At 47.3% G+C, this 10,613-nt stretch overlaps 1 pseudogene; it reads right to left on the bottom strand.

The window, feature by feature from the left end:
- Window positions 1–271: 271 nt before the first annotated feature.
- Window positions 272–3,534, bottom strand: LOC116546626 (annotated as a pseudogene).
- Window positions 3,535–10,613: the final 7,079 nt, after the last annotated feature.

Below are 10,613 nucleotides of genomic sequence, written 5' to 3'. Positions count from 1 at the left end.
TGTAACTTGGTGTTTTAAACCTTTCTAGTGAAACTTGGCTGATAACTCTTAAAGCAGCAACTTGCTTTATGAGAATTTTTTCTTAATTCTCTCTTTTTTTTTTTTTTTTTAAGCGGCAACTGCAGAGGTGACCCCATTCGGGAAAAGGCACGAGCGCGGGATGATTCGGAGGACAGGGGCAACACCAGGCTTGCATGAGGGTCGAAGGCCGTGGGGTTAAGGCTGCAGGCGCCCTCTCTATTACGTTGTGCCTGCTGTATCCTCGTCCTTGGAGCCGCTCGGGTCCCTGAGATTGTGTTTCTGGGCTGGGTCAGCAGGGCCAGTGAGGTGCCTGGTGGTCAGGCCAGCTCCTCCTGTGAGTCTGAGCCTGGGTGGCCCATCTTCTCCTCTGGGCCCACCAGCTGCACGACACCTCCATTCTCCGCCAGCTCCCCTAGTCCTGTCCTGGGTGTGAGGAGCAGTAAGGGGCAAGGGTAACTGGGGGAGGCGGGTGGAGGGACTGCCACAGAAGGCTTGCGGGCCACAGGCGGGGAGCCTTAGGTGACTTCTTTGGGGCCTGGGATGGCCGCTGTTCCGAGATGCTCCGGAGTTCAGCCACCAGATTCCGCTGGAGGTCAGCCTGGTCTCCGGGGACACGGGCCACTCCAGCGGCAGCTTCTTAGTGCCCTTGGAGAACAGGGAGCTGGCCATCAAGGCAGGGGACTGAGGAGGCCGTGGCTCTGCCTCAGGTGGTCCACTGGGCTGGGCACCTGAGAGGCCCTCGCTGGCGGCCAGGCTGGAGGCCTGAGTCGGACGGCAGCATGGAGCCCTGAGGAGGGGGCAGGCGCCGGGCTGGCCCCCCCGACAGGGCCCTTCGTAGTGGCTTCTGGGGGGCCGATGGCCCCAGTGCCGGGGTGTGAGCCCCTGCTGGAGCACCCACGGAGCGCAGCCGCACCATCTGCAGGGGCGAGGGCGTGACCAGGGGCGCACCCGTGTCCTCCGTGGGAGGCCCGCCGCCCTTGCTGCTGCCCACTGGTTCCTTCCGAGGGAGCTTGGCCACAAGCCCTGGGGCAGAACTAGCAGCAGCTGGGGCTGGTGGAGCTGGAGGAGGGTCTGGGCTACGCGGGGCTGACTCTGCGAAGCAGTAGCTGAGGAGGAGGAAGCAGCCGGGGAGCTGACAAGCTCTGGGGAGCCTGAAGGGCCTGCAGGCTCAGGGCCGGCCATCGGGTGGAGGGAAGTCAGCCATGGACAGGTCCTGCTCCTCAGGACTAGGGGGTGGAGGTGGGGGCCCCCTGGGATCTTGGAGGGGCTCCTCGGCAGTCTCTGGAGCAGATGGCGCCTCCACCACCACCTCTGGCTTCTTAGTGGATGGTGGGGGTGGATGATAAGATGGGGGTGGGGACGGTGGGGGCGACTGGTCTTTGGAGACGATGGGAGACTCCTGCAGTGCGGTCAAGGATGTCTGGGGAGTGGAAGGGGACGGAGGACCTGCATCAGTGGTAGAGACAGGCGCAGTAACTGCAGCAGGGGTAGCGGAGCAGGGGCAGCTAGGTTGGGGCTCTTGAGTTTGGAGGGAGGTGGGGAAAAGGGGGCAGGCACCTTGGGGTGAGGAGGTATGACAAACCTGTCACCCAGAGGGGTCAACATCTGTGGCACAGAGCGGTCTGAGGGGGCAGGGTCGGAAGAGGAGGAACACAGAGACGTGAGAGAAGAGGACACAGAGGCCCCAGGGGAGCGAAGTGACAAGACACGCTCTGGCTTAGGGGGCTGGGCCTTGCCTGGTGAAGCAGGGGCACCTGCCAGGCCCTTGGGAGGGAGGGTGGGGGTACCACTTTGGCTAGAGTATGCACTGGAGGGTGAAAGCGTCCGTTCTGGGGAGCGTGGGGAGTGCCGGGAGCCACCCAGAGACAAGCAGGCCACCCAGCTGTTCGCTGGGTTGGATGGACAGGGTGCTGCCCCCACTCCCAGGTGGTGGGCCACCACCAGTGGTGGACGGCCGAGGCAGCTGGGGCTGCTGCTTACGCTCAGGTTTTGGGGGCAACCCTAAGGGCCCGTCAGGCACTGCTAAGCCCCGCTGATGGAGGGAGTGGGTCCGAGGGGGTGGAGGCCGCTTCAGCTTACGTAGGGACACACTCCAGCCAGACAACTGCCCACTGCTCCGAATGCTGAGTGTGTCTGAGGCCTCAGCAGTGCTGCCCCCACTGGGGGAGCCCCTCCCACTGCCTCCCTGGGGAGGAGGTGCGACACTACTGCTAGCCACAGAGCCCTCCGGCTGGCCCTCAGAGCCACCCTTAGAAGAGTGGGTGGAACCATCAGACACAATGGTGTCAGAGGATTGAGAGTGGCTCCAGGTGTCACTGGAGGAGGAAGGGTAGCGGCTGCGGGGCGGTGGGCTGGAGACCGAGGAGAAGAGCCCCAGTAAGCGGACGGAGGTCGGGCTGGCTGAGTGCAGGCTGCAGCGGCCCAGGGCCACCACGTCCACTGTGGGTGGCAGCACGACATGTGATATCAGCTTCGACAGGTAGGTGGCCTGGGGGAAGATGGACATGGCCGGGCTCAGAGGCTCTGCAAGCCCTGCCCCTCCTGTCAGTCCAGGCACTGCTAGGAACATGGGCCGGGTCAATGGTGGGGGCTGGGCGCCTGTGGACCGGCCAACAAAGGTGTCATCCCGGTAGACACGGTCAATGTGGCGTTGCAGCATGGCCTCTGTCTCAGCACCAGCCTCTGCTTCCACCTCCAGCTCCTGCAGGGACACCCGGGCCCCCCATCCCTGAAGTGCCTTGGGGGTGGCCATCCACCGTGGGGACGCGCAGAGCATCCCGCGCACCAGGAGGCCGGGGGCGTGCCTGGTGCTTAGCGCTCATTCCGCAGGCCAAGCTCCTTCTGCATATGCCCCGGGAGTCCCAGCACAGTGCTCCACCACCCGCTGCCCTGACCTTCCGGATTTGGGAAATGAGTCATGGGGTCGGAAGGTGGAGCCTTAGCGCTGGATCATCTCCGAGTGGATGGAGAGCGCGTCCTCTGCTGTGGAGCTCTCAGCCAAGTAGGATGCGGTCTGGCTGCAGAAGGAGATGTTGTCTTCATCTGGCCCCGTCCGGGAGGACTGGATGCTCTGGTTGTCTCCATGGTCCCAACCACCCTTATTCAGTTTCTGTTTCTCTTGGTGTTGGAGGGAGCGGAGTCCCTCCTGGGCCTGCATGTGCAGCTCTTCCAGGTGCGGGGGCCGTCCACTGGGGAAAAAGACATTGTCCTGGTGCTCATCCACTGTAGACTCTGGCCCCTGGCTGGGCCCTACACTCAGACGTTTGTCATTCTCAGCCTTGGCAGAGCCTCGGCCTTTGCCCTTGGCCCTCTTGGCCTTGTCCTCCGCCTTCTCGGCCCAGGGTCGGCCGGTTCAGTGCCCTTGGCATCCACCGCCTTCTTCTTGCGCCTCTTGCCCAGCAGCGAGCCGAAAGCGCGGCGGAGGCCGGAGCGGGACTTCTTCTTGCGCGGGGGGCCGCCCGGGTTCCCCGGTTCCTCGGCCGCAGGTGCAGCAGGCGGCGCGCGGGCCGCCATGATCTTCTTAATTCTCTTACATCAGACAGTGCAATATACAGAGAACTATGGATGCAAAGACCATATAAACGTAGTTTACAGATGAATAACACCCATCATTTTTAGCTGTAGGGTTTAGACAATGTGGAAGCATTGACAACTAGACTTCATTTCCATTGCTGATGAACATTACCTACACTACTCATTAACAATAAAAACATCAAAAAAAAAATCCCCAAAACCCATGAAAAAGTCACTTTTTAAAAAATCTGAGTTGATGTTGTAGTCTGCCAGCCAGCTCTTCCCTTCTTAAGTGGCCACTGATAATTCGGCATGAAAATATTAGAATCGGATTAGATATTTGGAGTGTAAATCAAAATAATTACACATTTGTCCACTTTGGAAAGTAATGGAGGTGAGGGGTGTGTGTGTGCAAGAGTATGCATGCACACATGCCTATGTACACACACACGTGTTGTGTTTTCTTGTTTTGTGTTTTAATTTTTATTTTTACATTGTAAATTGACAAATCATAGTTGTATATATTTTGGGAGTAAAAAGTGATGTTATAATTTATGAATACAATTTAGAATAATTATATCAAGCTGATTAACATCCATCACCCTGAAGACAAGTCATTTTTAATGGTGAATGCATTCGACATTTACTCTTAGTGATTTTAAAATGTAAAATACTTTACGGTGTACAATTTTCATCAAGTTTTGCAATATATCTCAAAGAAAACAAATACCTTATTTCTTGTGTATAATTGAGGATTTGTACCCTTCGAACATCATCTATACATTCCACCCCACACCCCCAGCCTCTGCTGATGACCATTCTACTCTCTGCTTCTCTCAGTTTGATTGTTTTAGATTCCACATATAAGTGAGAACATTCAGTATCTACCTTTTTTTGGCCTGGCTTATTTCTTCTACCATAACATTTTCCAGTGTTGCTGCCAATGAAAAAATGGTTTTTGTAAAGGCATATAATTCTAATAGTCTCTTACAATCCTTTGTATTTTTGTGGGATCAGTTATAGCGTCTCCTTTGTCATTTCTAATTTTATTTATTTGAGTCTTCTTTCCTTTTTTCTTAGTCTAGCTAAACGTTTACTGGTTTTATATTTTTAAAAGAACTTAGTTTTGTTCATCTCTTGTGTCAATTTTCTAGTTTTTATTTTATTTTATTTTTTTTTTATTTTATTTTTTGGGGGGGACGGAGTTTCGCTCTTGTTACCCAGGCTGGAGTGCAATGGCGCGATCACGGCTCACCGCAACCTCTGCCTCCTGGGTTCAGGCAATTCGCCTGCCTCAGCCTCCTGAGTAGCTGGGATTACAGGCACGCGCCACCATGCCCAGCTAATTTTTTGTATTTTTAGTAGAGACGGGGTTTCACCGTGTTGACCAGGATGGTCTCGATCTCTTGACCTCGTGATCCACCCGCCTCGGCCTCCCAAAGTGCTGGGATTACAGGCGTGAGCCACCGCGCCCGGCCTCTAGTTTTTATTTTATTTATTTTTGCTCTGATCTCTATTATCTTGTTTCCTTCTAACACTGGAAGAATTTGTTTGCTTTTTTTCTATTTTTTTGAGGCATAATATTGTTATTTGAGATCTTTCTTCTTTTTGATGTTGATGTTTATTGCTATAAACTTTCCTCTTAGAAATACTTTTGCTGAATCTCGTAAGTTTTGGTATGTTTTGTTTTCATTTTTGTTTTTCTCAAGGTATTTTTACATTTCCCTTTTAATTTCTTCATTGACCTATTGGTTGTTCAAGAGCATGCGGCTTAATTCTTTTAATTTTAATTTCTTCATTAACCTATTGGCTGTTCAAAACCATATTGCTTGATTTCAACATATTTGTACATCTTCCAGAATTCCTTCTATTGTTGATTTTTAGTATCATATCATTGTTGTCTGAAAAGGTACTTGATGTAATTCTAATTTTAAATTTGCAAAGACTTGTCTTGTGATCTAACCTGTTATCTATCCTGGAGAATGTTCTGTGTGTGCCTGAGAAGAATGTATATTCTGCTTCTGTTGGGTGAAATTTCTGTATGTGTCTATTAAGTCCATTTGGTATAAAGTGTCCTTCAAGTTCAATGTTAATTTTCTATCTTTTTATTTTAATAAAATAATTACTTAATTTATGACCGTAGGAAAGTGGGATCTGGTGTTCTCTGAGCTTCTTTGATTTGTGGGCAGGTGTCTGTCACTAATTTTTAAAAGTTCTCAGTCATCCGTTTTTTCTTTTCACATTCTGGGTGAATGCAGTGTTCGCAAAAGGTGCTAGATTTGTGCAACCCTAAAAATAGGTGACTCTTTTGACTCACAGATTCTTGGGAGCCGCTCCTGAACAGAGTTTCTTTATCCACACACTTCACTTCCCATACACACTCTTACATAGGTGTTCTGGCCACCAGTAATCTCTGAAGGATGGAAGATGAAGAGATATAACATGACCTTTACATGAGTCTCTACTCATGAGTCTCTACTCCCAAAACAGTGACTGTTCCTGAAAACTAGACCAACAGAAAAACAGGGGATATCAACATATGTAAGCACGCATTACTCATGTAACGAATGCCTTGGCTAAATGTGACACTTGAATTTCTGCTCAGGGAGAGTAGAAAATAGGCACAGAGAATATAGAGACTGGTAAAGAATACAGGCTCAAAGGTGATTGAGTTATATTAAAGGAACATCTTGATCAGGCTTTGCTTTATTTTTCTCTTGTGGAGTATGAAACTGGGTGCTGCAATTAAATATGTTTTTTGATTTATTAAGGTGTCATAGGCTGTTTCCAATTTTAGATTTTTTTTGGAGTTTCTTAAATCGAAATTTGATTCAGGGTAATGAAAAAATACAACGTTAAAGTTAAGATGGAAAGTAGGTCAAAAGGCAATCATGTTAAAGAATAGGATAATTGCAGATAGGACCTTGAGTACAAAAGTAATCTTAAATCATGACTGTTATGTTACAATTTGCATAAAGGACGGAGATTTCCTCAGAAAGCCATAGTGAAATGGGGCACTACAAATCAAATACAAATTTAAAAACGAACACATTTATTCAATACATATCCATAGGTTATAGGTTATTCTTGATTAAATGTATAAATTTTAAGAATAAAGTTTAAATTTGAAAATAAAAGACTATTTCCCATCTAAACAGACTGTTGGCTTCAAGATACTTATAACTATGTTAAATCATCTTCCATTGGCTATAGCTGGTTACGGCATCAGCATCCCTAAATCTGACTGACTGATACTAAATTTTTCCTAAATCTCTTTTTCCTCCTTTATCTGGCTAAGACTACTGGTTCATCCTCCCAATTTCCTGTATTTAAAACTCCAGTGCCCTCTTTGACCTTGTCCTTTCTCTCCTGCTGTCCGTGTCTTCTGCCTCTCACATTCATTCCAACCTACACATCCCATTGGCCTATTCCTATTTACGCACCCATCCACCTCTCTCCTGAATTAAGTGCAGAAAGCTTTCTCATTTCTGGACTCATGACACAGCAGTTATTATTACACATGGCTGTTAGATGTGTGGAGTTCTTGAACCATAGTTCTATGGCGTCATCATTCATTTCAAAAATTTCGATTGGCTCCCTATTACCTAGAATATATGCTTTAATGCCCTCTGCTCAACATGTGAGGCCCTCGACGATCTAATTTCACACACTCAAAAACTATATTTCTTCCTACTCCCCTCAAAGGACCCTGTACCCCACATTCCAGGCAAATCCAGTCACTGAACACTTGCAAAGGCCATTAAGTCACTGTAAAACCAGCCTGGTCTGGCTTCTGTGTTTTTTAGTGCTCTATCGCCTTTGTCTGAAATGGCTTTCCCCTCCACCTCTATTTTTATTTACCGGCATCTTCCAAAGCTTTCAACATTCAGTTTGTCATGAAGGCCGATCTTACAGACTGGACTAGAAGACCGGGAACTGAACTGGTGGTTTCCAAATCAATATCACACTTGATTCCCACCTCCAGAAGTTTTGCGAGAGGCAGCCCAGAGTAGAGCCAAGGAGACTTACACACGCACACACACACACACACACACCCCAAAACCAACACTCCCCTTAATGACTATATGGGTATCCTCCCTAGCCTAGGCCAGGCTGGTGGAATGCACTGCATTAAAAACAGCAGGACACTGAGAAAGTATTTGCTACTCATTTATACGGGATTTGACCATTGTGTTATTTACAGATAACCTACCTCATTGGAGTAAAACCTAGTTTAAATTGACATACGGTATAGGGTACATTGTAACATTTTATTAGTGAAAATTTACGAGGTTTTATTTGTGAAAACTGACAAGACTGTATTTGTGACCATCTCAAGGAAAGCCTGTCTGTCCTACGCCATTCTCACCTGCCAAGCTGGCTGCCGTCCCTTCCTCTCCTGACTTCACTTTGCCCTCAAGGGCGCCTGCTATTATACTCGTGGCTTTCCATTTTCTACTACTGTGTGCTGATCATTTAGGCACATGCCTTATTTTCTAAATAGACTGAAAGGTTCATTACGTATCCGAAAAGCAAATGCTGACGAGCTTGCCTAAAATAAAAAGCAGAACCACGCAAGTTTCTAAGATAGATTACCGCAGCTACCCCAGATGATTGCAATCACCTTCTCCTTGGTCTCCCAGCTGACACATTCTATCTGTTTGTAACTCAGCAACCAGAGTGATCCTTTAAAAATTGTCAGAGAGCATCGCTCCTCTTGGTAAAGCATCTGCCTCGCCCCCGTCACGTAGCTTTCTGGTTCACAGGAGTAAAAGCCAAAGTCCTTATAATTGCCTAAAAATCATGCAAAATCTGTTCCTTTTCAGATTTTATTCACTACCATCTTCCCCATTGTCTCTCTGTTCCAGTTAAAACAGCTTGCTGCCTGAAACAAACACAACCGTTCCTGCCCCAGGGCCTTTGCACCTGCCCTTTCCTCCTCCTGCAACAAAATTGCTCCAGGTGTCTGAAAGGCTGACTGTCTCACCACCTTCAGAAGTGTGCTCTAATGTCTCTTTACCAATGAGAGCTTCTTTGTCCACCCGCTTGTCCTTCCCTGCTTCATTCTTACTCATGACACTTGCTCACATTGGACGTATATATTTGTTTCCTTAGCCAGGCATTCTTCTCCTACCCTCACAACAGTAGGAATTACCTAAGGTTCTGAGAAGACTCCTCTGCTACGTTTATAGACTCTTGTCCTCTCACATTTGGTGCTCATGCACCTCTTGGTCCTTAGAGCACCCAGAGATTAGGACTTAGAGTATGTGGCTGTGCTTCAGAGGAGGCAAAGAGGTTGCTTGGGAGCAGAGAAGGGAACTTTGGGCTGACAGTGCAGGATCCCTGTGACCACACGCCTCTGTGTGTTGACAGCAATGCTTTTGGTGTCCACCTGCACTGCCCTCTTGCGTTCAGTCAAAATCAAGCAAATAGTTACGAACTGCTAAAGGGGAGGGTTACCAGGTCCTATTTGAGTGTTGGAAACACAAACCCTGAAGCAAACAAATCTGCCAAACACCTTTGACCTGGTGGTTTCATAGAAAATACTTGGGTCAGAGTAGCGTGTTAAATGACACCACAGCGATGACACAATCATAAAAATCTACACTGTGGAATCTGTCCTGGTTTCTTTAACAAATTGCATGAAAAAAAGATGGAAGGGGAAGAATAAGAATGAAGGATGCTTTAGAGACTCAGCAATCCATTGTAATATCCATACAAGCATTCTGCTTTAAACAAAAAAAGAAAAAGAAAAAGAAAGAGAGAAAAATTGTGTGAAAAATTATGTAAGACTAGTCAGGCACCGTGGCTCACACCTGTAATCTCAGCACTTTTGGGGGGCCAAGGCGGGTGGATCACTTGAGGTCAGGAGTTCGAGCCTGGCCAACAAGCCTGGCCAACAGGGCAACATGGTGAAACCCCCTATCTATGAAAAATACAAAAAATTAGCTGGGTGTGGTGGCAGGCACCTGTAATCCCAGCTACTCAGGAAACTGAGGCAAGAGAATTGAATCACTTGAACCTGGGAGGTGGAGGCTGCAGTGAACAGAGATCGTGCCACTGCACTCCAGCCTGGGTGACAGGGCAGGACTCCGTCTCAAAAAAATGTGTGTGTGTGTGTGTGTGTGTGTGTGTGTGTGTGTGTGTATGTATATATATGACAATCAGATAAATTCAAACAGCGGCTGGATTTTGGTTAAACGTAAGTAATTCTGGGTAATTTTTTAGATGTATTGGTTTAAAAAGGGGATCCTTACACTTTGAGATAGATATTAAAATACTCATGGATGAAATGAGAGGATGCCAGAAATGCTCTTCAATTCATCTATGCCAGGAAAGTTGGAACGGCGAAATCAAGACTGTCCAAAACTGAAGCAGGTACGAGGTCCATGAGTTCATTATACTATTCATTCATTGTGCTATTTACTTCCTTTTGGATATGCTTTAAATTTTTCATAATAGTAATAATAAAGATATGTTGAACATGGTAAAGAAGGAAAATGTATAAAGACAGAAAAGAAGGAATATTCTTATTTTTTTACTTCATAGAATTCTGCATGAAATATGAATTTGTATTTTCATACATTTTATTTTGTTTTACTGTATTTATGCATTAATTCTATAATTGTATGCTATTAATAGTTAAATTGACCTTATGAAAATTTTCAGAGAGTGAAAACTTTGAAACTCATGTGTTAGGTACATAATTAAAACATATCATCATTCAGGCCACACATGATGACTCACAGCTGTAATCCCAGTGCTTTGGGAGACAGAGGCAGGAGGCTCCCCTGAGCCCAGGAGTTTGAGACCAGCCCTGGCAACATAGTGAGAGCCTGTTTCCACAAATATATATATATATATATTTTAAGTTAGCCAGGCATGGTGGCATGCACCTCTACTCCCAGCTACTCAGGAAGCCAAGGTCAGAAGACAGCTTGAGCCTGAAAGTTCAAGGCTACAGTGAGCTGTGTTCATGCCACTGCACTCCAGCCTGGGCAACAGGGTAAAACCATATCTCAATAAATAAATAAATAATACAGTATACCATTCAACATTTGTACTTCAGTAATGCTCAA

Source organism: Sapajus apella, unplaced genomic scaffold (genome assembly GCF_009761245.1).
Source record: "Sapajus apella isolate SASKATOON/1434 unplaced genomic scaffold, GSC_monkey_1.0 scaffold1146, whole genome shotgun sequence".
NCBI lineage: Eukaryota > Metazoa > Chordata > Mammalia > Primates > Cebidae > Sapajus > Sapajus apella.
Note: the sequence above shows the minus strand (reverse complement) of the source record. Positions and strands in the feature narration are given on the sequence as shown.